General features: G+C 39.2%; 1 long non-coding RNA gene across 3 annotated transcripts in view; it reads left to right on the forward strand.

Moving 5' to 3' along the window:
- The first annotated feature begins 4,230 nt into the window (after positions 1 to 4,230).
- LOC122450163 overlaps positions 4,231 to 20,949 on the forward strand; it is a 46,379-nt gene continuing 29,660 nt past the window's right edge. The window contains exons 1-2 of one of the 3 annotated variants that reach the window (XR_006272075.1): positions 4,231 to 4,530; positions 6,062 to 6,144. This is a non-coding gene — a long non-coding RNA (uncharacterized LOC122450163). The remainder of the gene's footprint in view (positions 4,531 to 6,061; positions 6,145 to 20,949) is intronic. The other 2 variants (XR_006272073.1, XR_006272074.1) reach the window with 2 other exon arrangements.

Consider the following 20,949-nt stretch of genomic DNA (forward strand, 5'->3'; position numbering starts at 1 on the left):
TCTTTTATCCCAAAGAAAAAAAGTAGTTGCATGTTTGAAATAGTAAGTTTTAAGAAGTACAGTTTAATACCTAGCATATAGGAGATAGTAGGTCAGTCTTTGGAAAAAAAAAAAAATAGTGCTGGAATAATCAAATATCCAAACACATAAAAAACTTAGATTAACTCACACTGTTCGCAAAAATTTACTAAAAATGGGCCATAGACCTCTAAATAGAAGAATTAAAAATATAAAGCTTCTAGAAGAAAATATTTTTTAAATGTTGTAGCTTTGGATTAAGCAAAGATTTTTAGATTTTTCAATAGGACATAAAAAGTGTGAACCATAAAAGAAAAATTGGTGAATTGAACTTCATGAACATTCAAAAACTTTGCTTTTCAAAAAAAAAGAATGAAACACCACACATTGGGAGAAAATATTTTCAAAATATGTGATAAAGTACTTATATCCTGAATATGTAAATAATTCTTACAACTCAAAAATAAGAGGACAAACAGCTCAATTTTTTCAATGGCTAAAATATTTGCTATGAGCGGCAAATAAACACATGGAAAGATATTTAACATCTCAATCATTAGGAAAATACTAATTAAAAACACAGTGGGATACTACTACATATCCACCAGAATGGTTAAAATTTAACACTGAAAATACCAAATGTTGACAAGATGCAGAGTAACTGGAACACTCTTAGAGTGTTGGTGAGAGTGAAAAATGATGCAGCCATTTTGGAAAATGGCCTGGCTGTTATAAGTTAAACACATACACATCATGTGACCCAACGACCTCACTCTTAAATGCTTAGGAAAAATGAAAACTTGCTAACATAATTAGTTATACAGAAATGTTCATGATAGTTTTATTTATATGTAAAACCTGGAAACCACCCAAATGTCTATCAAACTGGTACATCTAGACAGTGGAAAACTATTCAGCAATAAAAAACAATATATGAATGATACATGCAACAATATGGATGCATCTCAAAAGTATTATGGTAAATGAAAGCAGACAGACACAGAAGACTTCATATCATATGATCCAATTTATATGAAAAATTTTAAAAGGCAGACTATAATGATAGAAAACAGATGGCTGGTTGCCAGTGGTCAGAAGTGGAAGAAATGATTGACCACAAAAGAATATATGTGACAGAAATGTTCAATATCATGATTATGGTGGTGGTGACACTACTGAATATATTTTTTAAAACCGTACACCTAAAATTAGTGAACTTTATTATATGCTAATTCTATTTCAACATTGCTTATTAGAAAAAGTAGTGCAGTTTAGTATTTAACATTGGGCTTCTCAGGGTGGCGCCAGTGGTAAAGAATCTGCCTGCCAATGCAGGAGACGTGAGATGGGGGTCGATGCCTGGGTCAGTAAGATCCCTGGAGGAAGGCATGGCAACCCACTCCAATATTCTTGCCTGGAGAATTCCACTGACAGACGAGCCTGGTGGGCTGGAGTCCATAGGTTTTTCGAAGAGCCGGACATGACTGAAGCAACTTAGCACGCATTTCAAATATTCATCAAACTTCCTTTGTTTCCTTACATCTGTTCTCAGTTCTGTGGCATAAACACCTGTGGTATTTAGAGAGCATCTGAAATTGCTTATATTGATTGCAATATATATTGATTATAGGCAGTTACTTTCTCCTTAATTTTCAACACATAAATCTAAATATAGGAATATCTAAAAACAGTTTTCCAAGGAATCTATGTTGACTATTAGAGCTTTATTAAAGATTTATAAGTATAACTCAAAGATCAGCTGATTTTATTCATTCTCTGAAATTTTAATGAACGTCATTTTGAAAAGCCTCTGGAGTTTTCTAAGGCCCACCACTAAGCTATTGGGGAAAAAAATTCATATTCTTAATGTCCTTTACCCAACCCACCTCCAGTCATCTCACCAGTCACTTCTCCCCTGGATTCCACCCTCCTGCTCCTCTGTCTGACCCCCTCTCTGCTTTGCCCTCTGTGAGGAACCCCAGCTCCTCCTTACTGAATTATTTTTCTCTTTAAACATAAAGCAGTTAAGCTGTAACTTCATTTGCTGTCTCTTAAACATGCCATCAGGGCCTCCCTTTACTTGGAAAAGCAGCTTATTTTTTTTCTCCAAGAGAAGAGGACCAAAATGCACTTTCAGCTTGCTTCATAAAGAAGATGATTTGGTTTCCCTTTACCAGCTTGGAGGCAGGAGAAGAGTATGCGCTCAGGAGCCAGGTTGCTTAGACTTGCAGCCCACTTCCTCTGCTTAGCAGTTGTGGAAGCTTGGGCAAGTTACGGACTTCTCTAGACCTTGGCTTCTCCATTTGTGAAAGGAGAACAGGAAGGGACCCAGATGCTGAACAACTAGTTACATACAGCATGTAGAATTAGCACTTGAGACACACTGCTTGATAACTGTGAGCCATCATTATTGGAATTAGGCAAATTAAACTGTTTATCCAACAGTAAGTTAAACAATTTATCCAAAAGTACAAACAATTGGAAAAACTAGAAGCCTGCTATATAATACACTTACTGGGGATAAATTAACTGGAAGAACAAACTTTGTTCCAGTTTGCTGTTTCCTTTCTGGTTTTCTCAAGGACCTGTGCTCAGGTTTTCAAAGAAAGAAACAGCTTTAAAAACAAGCATGAACAAGACTATGTTAACAAATATTTATTCATTTTGGAGATTTGAGCAGCTGAGATGGAACAGAATTAAATTCACACGCAGAGAATGTTTTGAATTATTCTTGCCTTGGGACAAAGAAAGAAGCTCGTCATAATCTTTCTGTTATTCATCATGGACGGACTCTCCTTAAGAGTGTCATCTAAATGAATCATCTGTCCCAGAGGAAAACGCGATGATTTGTTGTTTTTGGTTTTGGTCTTGAAGTTATTTTGAATTCGACATCTCCTTAGGTTGAAATTCAGTCCCTTGTTTGTCTTCAGGTATAGAGAATCTTAAAAAGGAAGATCAACACCTACAAAATATTTTCAACATACTGAAACTGGTCACAAAATCATTCATTTTGGGTCTTTATTCACTCCCCAATACCACTATCTATCTGCAGTTTCCACAAGAAAATAAAAATCCACTTTGAATCACTTAGAATTTGATCTCTAGGAACATCAAGAAAATATAAGATAGTTAACAATGAATTTAAAATCTCTTTACAGTTGTAAGTTCCCAGAACAAAGAAGTGCTTCTGTCTGACCACTATGTATAGTTTTATGCAGTATTTATTGCTTAATTGACCATAAAGCCAGATTTTATTTTAATCTTGAGCTTTGATTAATTAATGATTTTTGTCCATTTTTGTGAATTATAGTGCTCAGTTTTATTAGTAACAGATAGAAGCATTTATTTCAAAGGTCTTGTATTTTTCATCACACTGAGTTCAGAATTTCAAGTTTCTTGAACTATTTGTAAAACTGAGAAGCAAAGTACTTCAAATAGGAAATTCCAACTGACAAATTCATGAAGTTGAAGTGGAAACAAAATCGGTCTAAAAACCTCAAGAAATATGATTCTAAGGATCTGAAGGAACTATATGTGAAAACGTGTCTTAGATGATAAGGTTTTCAAGCCAACCTGATCTGATCTTCTCAGGAGTCTTGTGTTAAAAATCTGTTGAAATGGATTTCATTGAAGATGGCACATTGTTATTTTTCACATAACACTTACCTGGGTATTATAATTGCTAATCAGTCTCGATTATTCAACATATCTAATGCCTGCTGTAAATCAGATGCACTGTCTGTTGAGGATTATCCTTTCATGCAACAATTATTTATTAAGTGCTTACTCTGTGCCAGGCACTGTTTTAGGGCCAGGGATAAAACAGTGAACAACACTGCAAAGCGCCAGGCTTCATGGACCAGTCAAAATAAAAGAAATGACAAATAAACCCAAAATTGTAACTATGTCAAGGATAATAAATGCTCTGAGGAAAAGCAGGGAGCAGACTCTGGATGCTGGGCCTGCTTGCCTCGGGGTTGGATTCCCCACTCAGAACGGGGTGGTGGGCGCCGCCGCCTGCAGGCCGAGCTCTGGCCTCAAAGAGTTCGTCTGAGGAGAGGCTGAGAGCCCTGGACGAAGGAGAAGACGCCTCCCCCGGCAGTGGGGGCCGTTTCCCCAGACTCAGCTCTGCCACAGCCTCTGTGCTGCCTGCTCCCTGCCGGTGACGCGGGCGGCTTCCCCAACCCTCGCGAGGAGACGAGGACTAGCGGCTTCCGGTGTTCCTAGCTCCTGGGTCGCTTCTTTGTCTCTTCCGGCTTCGCAGCCATCACTCAGGGAACGAATTTCCCGCGTTAAATCCCTCCTGTTTCAAATGCTTGAGTGATTTCTGTTTTCCAGTTGACATTTGACTTAATTCTTTGAGTAAGGGGATAGGGAGCGTGGCGGACGTGGGTGTTTCGGGGAGAATCACGCAGAGCCCTTGGTGAAGAGCTGACCGGACAGCTGCAGGAAGTGAGCAACAAACCCAACCTGGGCAACAGGGCGCCCGGGAGGAACCGCGGGGCAAGGGCGGTGAGTTCCTGTGACCTGGGGAAACTGGGCTAGGGGTGCAGGGAGGGACGGAGATGAAGTGAGGGAGGCGGCAGGGACGACAGGTGGTGCAGCGTCTTGTGGGCCTTTGTACAGGCTTTAGATTCTAGAGGTTTAAGAAGAGAAACATCACTTGACTTGCGTTGTAAAAGAATCACAGGCTACTCTGAGGACAATAAACTGTAGGAGCGAAAGAACAGCAACAGGCGGTGGTGGCACCATCTCAGAGGGTGGTGGCAGCCGCCAGAAGCCTGAGGGTGTACTTTGAAGGTAGGACCGCAGACTTGCTAGCTGACTGGATGCACGGTGCCGTGTGAAGAGAGGAGTCAGCTGTAAGCCAACTTTGTTTCTGCACAACTGGAAGACTGGGGTGTGTATTCATTAAGGTGACCGAGTCTTGGAGAGGAACGACTCTGAGGAGAAAATCAGTGTGCCCAGTTGGCAGTCGGGTACACAGACCTGAAGTTGGGAGGGGAGCCTGAGCATGGGTGAGAGGGGTCCATCTGGGGGATACTGTGTAGAGACACAGGATTGGACGGGGTCACCTAGGCAGTGACTCAGATAAAAAAGACATGGAGAACTGATCCCTAGTCACTGACAGATTAAAGATAAAGATAAACTGTGTTGTGCATTTGATCCCCACAGCAGTTCTGCTTATGTACCTGGGCACATGCTTCCTGCTGGGTGTGCATCAAGTTCGTGCCAACAATATATGTCATCATTATATTTTATATGTACAGCTAATAAGAGCTTCCCAGGTGGCTCGGTGGTAAAAGAATCCACTTGCCAGTGCAGGAGACACAGGATACATGGGTTTGTTCCCTGGGTGAGGAAGATCTCCTGGAGAAGGAAAAGGCAACCCACTCCAGTATTCTCACCTGGGAAATCCCACGGACAGAGGAGGCTGGCAGGCTACAGTCCATGGGGTCACAAAGAGTCGGACATGACCGAGCACACACATACACACATACATGTAATACATTTTTATCAGTGTGGAAAAATCTATAAAATGAGAAAGCTTCCACCATGCCATCCTGAGGAGAGACCTATTATCTGTGGTGGAGGAGAACTGTGCTTCTTTTCCTTGCTAAGTGGCCTGCAAGCTCAGTTTCCAGTGGGCTCTTATGACTTTATTTTAGCAAGCATTATAAACACTGACTGATGCGAAGAGCTGACTCATTTGAAAAGACCCTGATGCTGGGAAAGATTGAGGGTGGAGGAGAAGGGGATGACAGAGGACGAGATGGTTGGATGGCATCATCGACTCGATGGACGTGGGTTTGGGTGGGCTCCAGGAGTTGGTGATGGACAGGGAGGCCTGACGTGTTGCGGTTCATGGGGTTGCAGAGAGTCGGACACGACTGAGCGACTGAACTGAAAAACACTGAAATTTTTTTTTCTTTTTCTATAAGAATGGAACTTGTTTTTAAAAAACACTAAAAGAATCAATGCAAGAATTTAAGGTTAGAGGCAACATTTCTTTAAAAATTCATTTGATTGTTTTCCACTTCAGTCATTCAAATCAGGAAAGCACCTTCCTCAACACATATCAGAATGGAGCACCTACCTTATTTGAAGCAGATACTCAAATGGAAAGTAAGTTTTATATTTTTAAGCCCTTATCTTCACTGTTAAAAGTAGGTTATCTGCAAGCTTATAAGGACTCTTTAAATAATTATAGTAATAGTGACCATGTATTAAACACAATATTTAACAATGCTAGTTATTTTATGGAATCTCATTTATCCTTGTAACAATCCTAAAAAATCCTAAAACTCCTATTGCATTTTATAAATGAAGAAATGGGGTTTAAGAGATTATTTTATTTTTCTTGCCCAAGTTCATATGATAAATGTCAAAATCCAAATTCTGTCTCATAAAGTCTCATTTTCAATGTTCTCATGGAATGTGAATGTTTTAACACTCTATTATGTCCAGTACTCACCACCACTCAAAACAAAGCAATACATAATTCCCTTGCACACATTTGTTATCTACCTATGAGAACCTGATTCTTCTGTTCACTCCCCAGACTACAGCAGCACCCAGCAGGCTCCATTGCAGCATGTTTCCTGGTTCTTCTGTAATATGTTCCATCAGAGTTCTGATTTCACAGTTGCTGTGGTTTATTTTCTCAATATGTGTGAAGGAAAAGGAAAGAACACAGTATCTTCCCTGTTAAGCAATCCTACAACACACCAAGTAACCAAAGGCTGTAACTGCAGTAACCCAGCTTATGGTTACTGGACCCAATGGTGCCTGCATCCTTCCGTGAAAACACTCCTGCTGAATGCAGTCATCAAAGAGGCTCTGGGAAACCCAGAAGTCTCAACTCTTCAGCCTCTTGGCCAGGAACTCCCTTATTTTATAGTAATTAAAAAATAACTAAATTATTGACTTGCAAGTGATTTGTACAGAACTGCCTAAGCAAAGTATGACAATATGATGATTGAAATTCCGTGTTTCACTAATTATTTCACATCCATGACCTTATTTGGTTCTCAAGATGACCTTGGGAGACAAAAAAGAGAATGGTGGTAATAAGTCTATTTAATGCAGAAAAAAAGTTAAGATACATACTGAGATGATAACAAAGATGGAATTCATATTAGATGCCCTGGCTTGTGGTTCTGTGTTCTTTTTACTATAACTCTTTTCTGTATAATGTTCTTTGCTTCTCCAACTTCTTTTATGTTGTTCTTAATATTGTTTTAACATTTACTGACTCTTTTCCTAAATGTAAGGACCATGCCTTAGGAAGTTTTATATTTAATATAATTTCTAATACCTAAGAGGCCTCAAGGAATATGTATTGGATTGGAATAAGTGATCTTGTAGTCATACTGTTGTGATTTTGTTTGGGTCTTCATGTTCCCTGCATTTATTCCATGAGAAATAAGCCTGCCTGAAGTCCCAGTAGTGGTTTGGAAGATATTAAAAATCCAACTCACTGCCTTGCATCAGCCAAAGAAGATGAGTATTCAGGAAATTTAAAATTTAACACCCCAAAACATAAATGCCAGTCACCCTAAGGGTTATAAAACAGTGCAAGCAGCCTTAAGTGGAAACAGCTGTTCACAACCCACAGAGTTGCAGCTTTCTAAAGATGTCACATATACAGACAGTTTGTTAACCTGAATGAACAAGATGCCAATGTTTCTTGGGGAGGCTGCAGGTCAATCCTGATGGCCATCCAATTGGCAGGGGCAGTCCTAACCCTCTCCAAATACAGCCCTCCCCTCTCCCCTGAACTGGCCTCTCTGCTGGCTAAACACAGCCGGGCCTCAGGCAGAGTCCAGACTGAGTCCCATCACTTCTCATGGTGGGACCTGCCCACCTTTCTCCTTGGTTGCAGCCTCTGGGCCAATGATCCTGGGCTGGGTTGGAGTTGGAGCTAGACCCTCGTTTTCATATTCCTCATTTTGGTTTTTCATGGCCATGGGTAGTAGCTAGATCTTAGTTCTTTGCTTCATTCCCTTACGGGAACCTGAAAATTTCAGTGAATGATGTTGAGCTATTTATAACACCTGGACTAGAGTCATCATCTACTGCTGAAACTCTGAAACCTACCCACTTTGAGAAAAAGCTGTGATAACTGAGCTCTTCTAACTGAGCTCCAGTAAATCTGCAAAGGAAAATCATTTAAATCTTTTAATATCCGTGTGGAAGGGACTACCTTTTCTCCCCCCAAAAAACATAAAATACACTTAACAATTTCTTCCTGAGAGCAGTAATTCTTAATTCTAGAGGCATTCCTCAGTCAGTTTGACTGCTATAACAAAATACCATAGACTGGGTGGCCTAAACAACATGGATTTCTCACAGTTCTAGCGGCTGGAAGATCAGAGTGCCAGCATGGTGGACTTCTTTGTCAGAGAACTCTGCTTGGTTGTGTCCTCACATGGCATGTTATATCTTTCTTGGTGTGTATAAGCAGGGGGAGAAAGAGCAATCTCCTGTCTCCTCCTCTTTTTATAAGGGCACTGATTGCATCATCAGGGCCCCACCCTTATGACTTAATCTAATTCTGCTTATCTCCCCAAAGCCCCACGTCCAAATACCATTACACTAGGTATTATTAATAGGATTTCAACATATGAATTTTGAGGGGATACAAACATTTGGTCCAAAGCAATGCCAATGCACAATTAGAATCATTTGAGGAGCTTTTTAAATTACTAATAATTAGGCTCCTTTCTCCCAGACCAATTACATTAGAATCTCAAGAGAGTGGGGCTTGAGATTGCACATTTCTAAGAAGCTCCCAAATGACTATCAACTACAGATTAGCATTTGCCGGGAGCATTTGCCACCTGCCAATGCAGAGACTGAATTCTGTGCTGCTGCAGCTGTTGACCCTCAACATGCCCTGAAGGAAGTTCAGGGTGGAGAGTGAGGCACTCTGTGCTCCAGGGAAACTGGGGAACAAGTCTTTAGATATTTTCAGGAACTGATTTCATGATCCCAGTCCTTTCATTTCCTCCTATCTCGAAAAGCTTTCATGGTGACATGAGCCCCTGGTGACTATTACTTACTTTTGTAAAGTAAGCATTGATTGCATTGATCACCTTCACCAAAATCTTATGCCCATGTGACACAATTACTAAAGCCCGCCAACCTAGAGTCCATGCTCTGCAACGAGAGAAGCAGCCAAAATGAGATGCTCACACGCCGCAACTACAGCGTATCCCCCACTCACCACAACTAGAGAATGCCTGCATGCAGCAATGAAGACCTATCACAGCCAAAAATCAATAAACAAATTTTCAAATTAACTGGAAGGTTTCTAACATACAGATTGTTAGGCCCCACTTTAGACTTAAGGATTCAGTAGGTGATGTTGATATGGTTGGTCTGGAGATCCCACTTTGAAATCACTGCAGTGTGCCCTGCCCCCATCAGCACCACTCCTGCTTTTTTTGTCCTCCTAACTCCATTGTGGTTGCAATAGTGAAAGTCCGAGAGGACAGAAAGAACAACCAAGGAAGACAGGTAGAAAACCCCATCTCTCGACTGTGCTTGGATCTGGGTCTTTATGTTGTTATTGTTTAGTCCCTCAGTCCTGTCTGACTCTTTGCCACTCCATGGAGGCAGCACATCAGGCTTCCCTGTCCTTCACCAACTCCCGGAACTTGCTCAAACTCATGTCCATCGAGTTGGTGATGTCATCCAACCATCTCGTCCTCTGTCATCCCCTTTTCCTCCCGCCTTCAATCTTTCCCAGCATCAGGGTCTTTTCCAAGGAGTCAGTTCTTTAAATCAGGTGGCCAAAGCATTGGAGCTTCAGCTTCAGCATCAGTCCTTCCAATGAATAATCAGGGTTGGTTTCCTTTAGGATGGACTGGTTTGATCTCCTTGGTGCCCAAGCGATTCTCAGAAGTCTTCTCCAAAAACCACAGTTTGAAAGCATCAATTCTTTGGCGCTCAGGCTTCTTTATGGTCCAACTCTCACATTCATACATGACTACTGGAAAAAGCATAGCTTTGACTATATAAACCTTTGTCGGTAACGTCTCTGCTTTTTAACACACTGCCTAGGTTTGTCATAGCTTTTCTTCCAAGGAGTAAGCGTCTTTTAATTTCACAGCTGCAGTCACTGTCTGCAGTGAGTTTTGGAGCCCAGGAAAATAAAGTGCTTGACTGCATTCTGTTTAGTCAACTCCAGAATTTGGATCAAGGCAGCTGGCAGTCTGACTCTCTCCACAGTCCCCATTCATCTGTCACAGTTTTACCAAATGGGAGCCAGCCTCGCATTCACTTCGGCTTCCTCATAAGCAGCCACTCAATTCCCAAAGAAAATAGGCAACTCCCCTGGCCCTAAGTGTTTGGAACTCTGTAGTGAGTGAGTAAAGACAGCTGTGACATAAAAGAGAGCGCGAAGTATTACAACTCCAGTGTTCGTGACAGCCCAGGGTTTTGTGGCTTAACTGGTAAAATATCTGCCTGCAGTGCAGGAGACCTGGGTTTGATCCCTGGGTTAGGAAGATCCCCTGGAGAAGGGAAAGGCTACCAAATCCAGTATTCTGGCCTGGAGAATTCCGTGAACTGTATGGTCCATGGGGTCACAAAAAGTTGGGCACAACTAAGAGACTTTCACTTTCACTTTACTTTCACCTTCAGGGCAGTCCAGGCTGCACTAACCAACTGCCCCAGCTAGCTGGACTTTGGAGTGAGCCATTACTAAGTACGGTGATTCCATCAGGGAAAGTCAGAATTCCATTTCTAGGGGTTAATAGAAATCAATCAGGTTCCACAAACTTCTGCAGTTATTAGAAAATATGGGGTTCAGCCATTGACAACATTCAAACCACTGACTAGAAGAGAATGAAACAAGATTACAGAACAAGGCACAGACCTGGATTAGCTCTCTCTTAACCTCTGTCTTAACATCTTTCAACTCTCATAGCTGAGTGGACCCAATAGGTCAAGTCTGGTTTTTACAATTTGCTGAGCTTAATTCTTTGAATCTTGACTATTTAAAAGTCTCCATGTGTCACCTAGTGAAAACTTTTTGAGCTGAAAAATGTGCTGTTTCATCTATTCTGCAGGTTCTGACCACTGTTTAGTAAAGGGGAAAATACAAACATATACAATCTACTCCAGTGCTTCTCTGATGTTAATGGGCATTTGAATTACTGAGGGAGCAGGGTAAAATGAGTTGTAAAATAGCCTTGAGTAGAGCCTGAGATTCTTTGAAAAGCACTTGAATCTATCCCGTCTGAACTGGTATTATAGATGATATCACAAATGTCAAAATACTGAAAGAAAACATGGGAGAATTTTTAAAAACATTTTTTTCCTTTCTACATAAGTTACAAATCCAAAATCACAATAGGAGAAAACTGAAAAATGACAAAAATCTAAATTTCCCCATGGTAAAAAGTACTATAATCAGGGCAAAACAGGAAAAATAATTGCATATGGAAAGGGATTGTTTCCCTTTTTAATGTCGAATTTCTTCACTAAGAAAATGACTATTAGAAAAATTGTCAAATGACAGGAACAGTTCAAGGTCAATAGAAGGAAGGCTTACATATGAATCTATGCTCAATATCACTCATAGTTGAAGAAATAATATGAAAAGTCATTGAGATATACATATGTATATATAGATACAAATAACTTTGATGATCTTAGAGGTTATTTGTCTGCTTTTTAGTGTGAAACATTGTTGATGAGAGTTAATGAGAGTATAGGATAAAAACCATTACCACATCCTGCTAGTAGAGATGTAAACTGTTGCAATGTAGTTGATGGGTAATTAAAATACATACAGCTTATGATTCAGTGAAGACCATGTCCAGGAATTTATCCTAGGATATATTTGCACATATACATATGTGTATATGTGCACATATACACAAGGTTGAGTTTCCCCAGAAAATCACTGTGGCTCTGCTTTTAGTAAATTGTTAGAAATAATCAATGTGAATAAAGGACCAATTAAATAAATTACTCTACATCATTACAACTGAATACAATGCAACCACTAAAAAGACTAATATAACATGTCATCAATATTAAAAGATATCTAAGAACTTTATCAAAATTAAAAACCTTTGCCCCATGAAAGGCCCTTTGAAGATGACAAAGAAACAAGCCACATTCAGAATACCCTGGACCCCAGCCACAGCCAGCCATATAAAGAACTAGCCCCCATCAACCATCAGGCACAAAATCAGGGCCGTGCAGCCAGAGGCCTCAAGAAATGGCTTGACCCACCAGCTGGGTGGCACCAGATCTCAGACAACTTGTACCCCTCAGCAAACCACCTCAGGATCAGCTGTACTCACCAGTGGGCCAACACCAGCTTTGGAACACCCTAGACCTCACAGCCAGCAGTGTCAGGAACCAGCCCCACCTACCAGCAGGTCAACACTAGAACTGAGATACCTGACCCTGCAACCACCCACCCCAGAACCCAGCCCCACCCACCAGCGGGCCATCACCAGTCTGAGACCCCAGGTTTCTACAGTCAGCTGCCTCATGATGTGGCCCTACCCACCACCAGCCAGCAGCCTCCTCAGGCCAGGGGCCAGCGGTGCCTACCAGGCTTACAATAGTCAGCCCTCTACAACAGAAAGATTCAGAGTTCACATAGGGGGCACCCTTAGAAAATAGTTCTGGTGACCAGAGAGGAGTGCATTTCTGGGATGCATAGGATGTTTCATACCAAAGGCCACTTCTCCAAGGTTGGGAAATCTAACCAACCTACCAAATACATAGAAGTAAAATTAGCAAATCAGGCAAAATGAGGCAACAGAGGAACATGTTCCAGATGAAGGAACAAGATAAAATCCCAGGAGAAGAACTAAATGAAGTAGAGATAAGTGATCTACCCAATAAAGAGATCAAAGTAATGACTATAAAGATGATCAAAGAACTTGAGAGAAAAATGGATGAACAGAACAGAGAAGTTAGAAGAACTAGAGATGCAGAATACAATTAATGAAATAAAAATTACATTCAGTTCAGTCGCTCAGTCATGTCCAACTCTTTGCAACCCCATGAATCGCAGCGCAGCAGGCCTCCCTGTCCATCACAAACTCCCGGAGTTTATTCAAACTCATGCCCATCAAGTTGGTCATGCCATCCAGCCATCTCATCCTCTGTCGTCCCCTTCTCCTCCTGCCCCCAATCCCTCCCAGCACCAGGGTCTTTTCAAATGAGTCAACTCTTCGCATGAGGTGGCCAAAGTATTGGAGTTTCAGCTTCAGCATCAGTCCTTCCAATGAACACCCAGGACTGATCTCCGTTAGGATGGACTGGTTGGATCTCCTTGCAGTCCAAGGAACTCTCAAGGGTCTTCTCCAACACCATAGTTCAAAAGCATCAATTTTTTGGCGCTCAACTTTCTTCACAGTTCCAACTCTCAGATCCATACATGACCACTGGAAAAACCATATCCTTGACTAGACAGACCTTTGTTGGCAAAGTAATGTCTCTGTTTTTTAATATGCTATCTAAGTTGGTCATAACTTTCCTTCCAAGGAGTAAGCGTCTTTTAATTTCATGGCTGCAGTCACCATCCGCAGTGACCTTGGAGCCCAAAAAAATAAAGTCTGACACTGTTTCCACTGTTTCCCCATCTATTTCCCATGAGGTAATGGGACCAGATGCCATGATCTTAGTTTTCTGAATGTTAAGCTTTAAACCAACCTTTTCACTCCTCTTTCACTTTCATCAAGAGGCTTTTTACTTCCTCTTCACTTTTTGCCATAAGGGTGGTGTCATCTGCATATCTGAGGTTATTGATATTTCTCCCAGCAATCTTGATTCCAGCTTATGCTTCTTCCAGCCCAGCGTTTCTCATGAGGTACTCTGCATAGCAGTTAAATAAGCAGGGTGACAATATACAGCCTTGGTGTACTCCTTTTCCTATTTGGAACCAGCCTGTTGTTCCATGTCCAGGTCTAAGTGTTGCTTCCTGACCTGCATACAGGTTTCTCAAGAGGCAGGTCAGGTGGTCTGGTATTGCCATCTCTTGAAGAATTTTCCATAGTTTATTGTGATCCACACAGTTGAAGGCTTTGGCATAGTCAATAAAGCAGAAATAGATGTTTTTCTGGAACTCTCTTGCTTTTTCAATGATCCAGTGGATATTGGCAATTTGATCTCTGGTTCCTCTGCCTTTTCTAAAACCAGCTTGAACATCTGGAAGTTCTCGGTTCATGTATTGCTGAAGCCTGGCTTGGAGAATTTTGAGCACTACTTTACTAGCGTGTGAGATGAGTACAATTGTGTGGTAGTTTGAGCATTCTTTGGCATTTCCTTTCTTAGGGATTGGAATGAAAACTGACCTTTTCCAGTCCTGTGGCCACTGCTGAGTGTTCCAAATTTGCTGGCATATTGAGTGCAGCACTTTCACAGCATCATCTTTCAGGATTTGAAATAGCTCAACTGGAATTCCATCACCTCCCTAGCTTTGTTCATAGTGATGCTTCCTAAGGCCCACTTGACTTCACATTCCAGGGTGTCTGGCTCTAGGTGAGTGATCACACCATTGTGATTATCTGGGTCATGAAGATCTTTTTTGTACAGTTCTTCTGTGTATTCTTGCCACCTCTTCTTAATATCTTCTGCTTCTGTTAGGTCCATACCATTTCTGTCCTTTATTGAGCCCATTTTCAGAATAAATAGTAGATTAAATTATACAGAAGAATGAATCACTGAGCTAGAAGACAGAGTAATGGAAATCACTGATACTAAACAGAAAAGTGAAAAAAATAATTAAGAGAAATGAGGACCTTTTAAAAGACCTTTGAGACAACAAAGAGTAACATTTTAAATACTAACATTTGCATTATAGGGGTCCCAGAAGGAAAGAGTGAGAAAGAGGCAGAGAATACTTGAAGACATAGTAACTGAAAATTCCTCTGACCTGGAAAAGGAAAGAGACATCAAGGTCAAGGAAGCACAGAGAGTCTCAAATAGAATCTATTCAAAGAGGACCACACCAAGATACAGTATATTTAAAAATGCCAAAAATTAAAGATAAAGAGAGATTATTAAAAGCAGCAAGGGAAAAGCAATAAGTTATGAAAAAGGATACTTTCATAAGGCTAAGAACTGACTATTCTGAAGAAATCCTGAGGCCAGAAAAAAATGGCACAATATATTTAAAGTGATGAAAGAAAAAACCTACAACCAGGAGTATTCTATTCAACAAGGCTTTCATTCAGATTTTATGGAAGAGATCAAAGATTTACAGACAAGCAACAGCTTAAAGGGTTCCACTCCACCTAACTAGCTTTACAAGAAATGTTAAACAAACTTCTCTAAGTGAAAAAGAAAAGGCCACTACTAGAAATATGAAAATTATAAGATAAAAAGCTCATTGATATAGGCAACTATGTAGTAAAAATGGTAAATCAGCCATGTACAAAGTTGGTAGGAATGTTAAAAGACAAAAGTAGTAAAATTAGCTATATTCACAATAAGTAGCTAAAGGATATACACAAAAAAAATGTAAAATATGATGTCAATAAAGTAATTGGGGTGAAGGGGGCAAAAATGTCAAAATGTATTTGAAACTAAAGATCAGGAACTTCAAATAATCATTCATAACCAAAAATCTATAATAGGTACACATAGACACACAAAAAAAGGAATCTAAACACAACACTAAAGATAGTCATCAAATAACAAAGGAAGAAAACAAAAAAAGAATGACCAAAAAGAACTAGAAAACAACCTCCAATTAACAAAATGGAAATAAGACCATACATATTAATAATTACTTTAAATTTAAATCAAAAAGCACTCCATAACAAACCTAGGATGGTTAGATGGATATTAAAAAAGACTCATACGTGTGATGCCTACAGTAGACTCACTTCAGACCTAAAGATTCACACACATTAAAAGAGGATGGGTTAAGGTATCCTTTGCAAATGGAAATAAAAAGAAAGCTAGGGTAGCAAGACATATCTGACAAAATAGACTTTAAAATAAAGACTGCAAAAATAAAATAAAGACTGCAGTAAGAGACAAAGAAAAACATTTATGAAATGATCAAGGGATCACTCTAAGAAGAAGATATAACAATTTAAAATATATATGCACCAAACAAAGGAGTGCCTAAATACATAAATATTAACAGACACAAAAGGAGAAACTGACAGTAACACAATAATAGTAGAAGACTTTAATACCCCACTTATATCATTGGACAGTTCATCCAGGCAGAAAATCAATAAGGTATCACTGGCCTGAAGGGACACACTAGACCAAATGAACTTAACAAATACATGAAGGACATTCCATCCAAGAGCAGCAGAATACATATCCTTTTCAAGTGCACGCATGGAATGTTCTCTAGGATAATCAGATGCTAGGTCACTCAACAAGTCTGAATAAATTTTAAAAACCTGAAGTCATATTAAAGATCTTTTCCAATCACAGTGCTATGAGACTAGAAACCAGCTGCTTGGGAAGAAAAAAAAACAAAACTGCAAAATACAGAAGCACTTGGAGACTAAGATACTACTAAACAACTTATGGTTCACTGCTGAAGTCAAAGAACAAATTTTAAAAATACCTGGAGGCAAATGAAAACAAAATCACAACTTTATAAACTCTATGGGATTGAGAAAAAGAAGTTCTAAGAGGAAAGTTTATAGCAATACAAGCCTACCTCATGAAACAAGAAAAATCTCAAATAAACAATTTAATCATATGCCTATAGCAACTAGAGAAAGAAGAACAAACAAAACCCAAAGTTAGCAGAAGGAAAGAAATCACAAAGACCAGGGAAGAAATCAATGAAATAGTGACTAAACTAGAATAGAAAAGACCAATGAAACTAAGACCTGGTTTTCAAATAAAAGAAAGATAAAAATTGGTAACATTTATCCAGACACAAGAAATGAAGACAAGCTCCTTTTGGAATCAATAAAATTAGTAATGAAAAAAGAGAAACTACAACCAACACCACAGAAATAAGAACAATCACAAGAGATTACTAAGAATAGCTATATGCCAATAAAATGGACAAACTAGAAGAAATGGACAAATTTCTAGCAATGTACAATATCCCAAGAATGAACCAGGAAGAAATGGAAAATATAAACAGACCAGTTACCAGTAATGAAATTGAACCAGTAAAAAACAAACAAATATAATTTCCAACAAAGAAAAGTCCAGGACCAGATGGCTTCACAGGTGAATTCTACCAAACATTTACAGAAGAGGTAAACCTAACCTTTTCAAACTATTCCAAAAACTTAAAGTGGAAGAAATGCTTCTAAACTCATTCTACAAGGCAAGCATAACCCTAATACCAAAATCAGACAAAGATATGACCAAAAAAAGAGAAAATTACAAGTCAATATCACTGATAAACATAGATGCAAAAATCCTCAATAAAACGTTAGCAAACAGAATTCAATAATATATTAAAAAGATCATACATGATGATATAGTGGGATTTATCCCAGGGATATAAGGATGGTTCAGCATTCACAAATCAATCAGTATGATACACCACATTAACAAATTGAAGAAAAAATAAACATATGATCATCTCAATAGCTGCAGAAAATGCTCTTACAAAATTCAACATCTTTATATGATAAAAATTCTCAACAAAAATAGACACATAGATCAATAAAATAGAGATTCCAGAAATGAACCACACAATCTATGATGAAGGAGGCAGTAATATACAATAGGATAAAAGAAAGCCTCTTCAAACAATTTTGGGAAAATGAACTGCTGCAAGCAAAAGCAAGCAAACTGGACCACTCTCTCACATCATGCACAGAAATGAATTCAAAATGGATTAAAGACTTAAATGTAAGGCCTGGTACAATAAAACTTCAGAAGAAAACATAGGCTATAAGCTCTTTGGTATTGGTCTTAGCAATAGTTCTTGGGATGTGTCTCCCCAGACAAGGGAAACAAAAGCAAAAATATATAAATGGGACTACATCAAACTAAAAAGCTTTTCCACAGTGAAGGAAACTATCAACAGAAAACAAAAAGGCCACCTACTGAGTGGGAGAAGATATTTGCAAACAATATATCTGAGAAGAATTTAATATCCATAATACAGGCTTCCCTGGTGGCCCAGCTGGTAAAGAATCCAACTGCAATGCAAGAGACTTGGGTTCAACCCCTGGTTTGGGAAGATCCCCTGGAGAAGGGAACAGCTACCCACTCCAGTATTCTGGCCTAGAGAAGTCCATGGGGTTGCAAAGAGTAGGACATGACTGAGTGACATTCACCTATTTCGCTTATCCATAATATGCAGAGAATTCATGCAATTCAACATCAAAAAAGCAGATAAACAAAATAAAAATGGGCAGATCTAAAGAGACATTTTTTTTTCCAAAGATGATATAGAACTGACCCACAAACAAATTAAAAGATGCTCAGCATCACTAAACATCAGGAAAATGCAAATCAAAACCACAATGATCTTAGTGATCATTTTGAATTGTATAAAATATTGAATTACTATGTTGTGTAATAGGAACTAACATAGTGATGTAGGTCAATTATACTTCAAAAACAAACTCATAGAAAACAAGATTAAATTTATTGTTATCACAGATGGATATTGGAGGGAGTTGGAATTGGGATGAAAGCTGAATTGGGATGAAAGTCAAAAAGTACAAACTTCTAGTTATAAGATAAATAAGTGCTAGAGGTATAATGTATAACATGATAAATATAACTAACACTGCTGCATGTTATAGATGAAAGCTAAGAAAGCTAATGCTTTTATTTTGGTTTTTAAAGTTTTGTATCTATGTAAGATGATGGTCAACTATTAATATATATAAGATTATGGAAACTAAACTTAGTGTGATAATCATTTAATGATATATGTAAGTCAAATAAGACAAATCATTATGCTGTACACCTTAAACTTACACAGTGCTATATGTCAATTATATCTCAATATAACTGAAAAAAGTAAGAAAAAGTAATTTTAAAAATTGCTAAATAAACAAGCTACAGACTGGGAAAAATATTTGCAAACGATGTATCTGACAAAGGCATTTGAAAATGCCAATTAAAAATGGGCAAAAGACATTAAGATACTTCCTCCTATTTGAAAAACTCCAATTAAGAAATGGGCAAAAAACATTAAAAATCTGGAGACCCCACTTTCCATGGGCCTCGGTTCTTGGTAGGACACAAAGGGGAATCTATACTCGATGCAAGAAAATTTATTGATGATAAGGAAAGAAAGAACAGAGAGAACACCTCAGGATAGAGGTGGGTCAGGCCAAGTGAGGCAATGGCCCAGGAGGGCTGGCGTACAGAGTTTTTAAGGCAAAGTCATTTGCATAATCCAGGGGTTGTTTACTGGCGATCTTGATTGACAGTTGCAGGTTATATAAGAAGATTCTCTACCATGCATATCTTTCCCATAATTCAGCCTGTGATAATTAGATGCATGTATTCATGGAACATTTATAAAGTTAATGAGTCCAATGGGCTTCCCTTGTGCCTCAGCTGGTAATGAATCTGCCTGCACTGCAGGAGACCTGGGTTTAATCCTGAGTTGGGAAGATCCCCTGGAGAAGGGAAAGGCTACCCACTCCAGTATTCTGGCCTGGAGTATTAAAAAGCAGAGACATTAGTTTGCCGACAAAGGTCCGTCTAATCAAAGCTGTGGTTTTTCCAGTAGTTATGTATGGATGTGAGAGTTAGACCGATTTAAAGTTAGAAAGCTGAGTGCCAAAGAACTGATGCTTTTGAACTGTGGTGTTGGAGAAGAGTCCCTTGGATTACAAGATCAAACCAGTCCCTCCTAAAGGAAATCAGTCCTGAATATTCATTGGAAGGACTGATGTTGAAGCTGAAACACCAATGCTTTGGCCACCTGATGCTAAGAACTGACTCACTGGAAAAGACCCTGATGCTGGGAAAGATTGAAGGCGGGAGGAGAAGGGGACAACAGAGGATGAGATGGTTTGATGGCATCACTGACTCAATGGACATGAGTTTGAGCAAGCTCCGGGAGTTGGTGATGGACAGGGAGGCTGCAGTCCACAGGGGCTCAAAGAGTTGACACAACTGAGCGACTGAACTGAACTGAATGAGTCCAATGGCACCAAAGGTTACTTGAGTACCTGATATCATGAGATGCGTGCATGTGCTAAAGTAGGGACAGTCCCACCAGGTGGCCAGTGGGGAATTTTTCTAGCCTCATGATTATTTTGGAGTACTGAGGGGCATATTTGGACTGGGGCTGATAAATTGCTTGATGGGATTAGGCAACCATTGGATGTTTAGCTGAAGGGGCTGCCTCTCATTGCCCTTGGCTGCCTTCCTGTCTAACAAGACCACAATGATAGATCACTGCATCTATTAGGACAGCTAAAATGAAAAATAGTGACAATACCAAATGTTGGCAATATAGAGAAACTGATCTCTTATATATTGCTAGAAGGAATGTAAAATGGTACACTTGGGATATCAGTATGGCAGTTTTTTAAATAACAAAATGTACATTTATACAATGCAATCATTTCACTTTCAAGCATTTGTATCAGAGAATGAAAACCTAGATTCACATGAAACCAATAAATAATTGTTATAGCAATTTTAAGGTTTTTTTTTAATTGAAGTATAATTGACATAGTTTCAGGCATACAATATAATGATTTGGTATTTTCATATATTGCAAAATGATCACCACAATAAGTTTGATAAAAACCTGTCACCATAGATGGTTACAATTTTCTTATTCTGATGAGAACTTTTAAGATTTACTCTCTTAGCAACTTTAAAATATGTACTATAGTATTATTACCTATAGTTAACCATCTGTGCATTATACCCCTAGGACTTACTTATTTTACAATCGGAAGTTTGTACATTTTGACCCTCTTCATTCATTTCATCCACTCCCTACTCCCTTGAGTCTGGTAACTATCCAACTGT

The sequence above is a fragment of the Cervus canadensis genome, chromosome 11 (genome assembly GCF_019320065.1).
Source record: "Cervus canadensis isolate Bull #8, Minnesota chromosome 11, ASM1932006v1, whole genome shotgun sequence".
In the NCBI taxonomy this organism is placed as follows: Eukaryota; Metazoa; Chordata; class Mammalia; order Artiodactyla; family Cervidae; genus Cervus; species Cervus canadensis.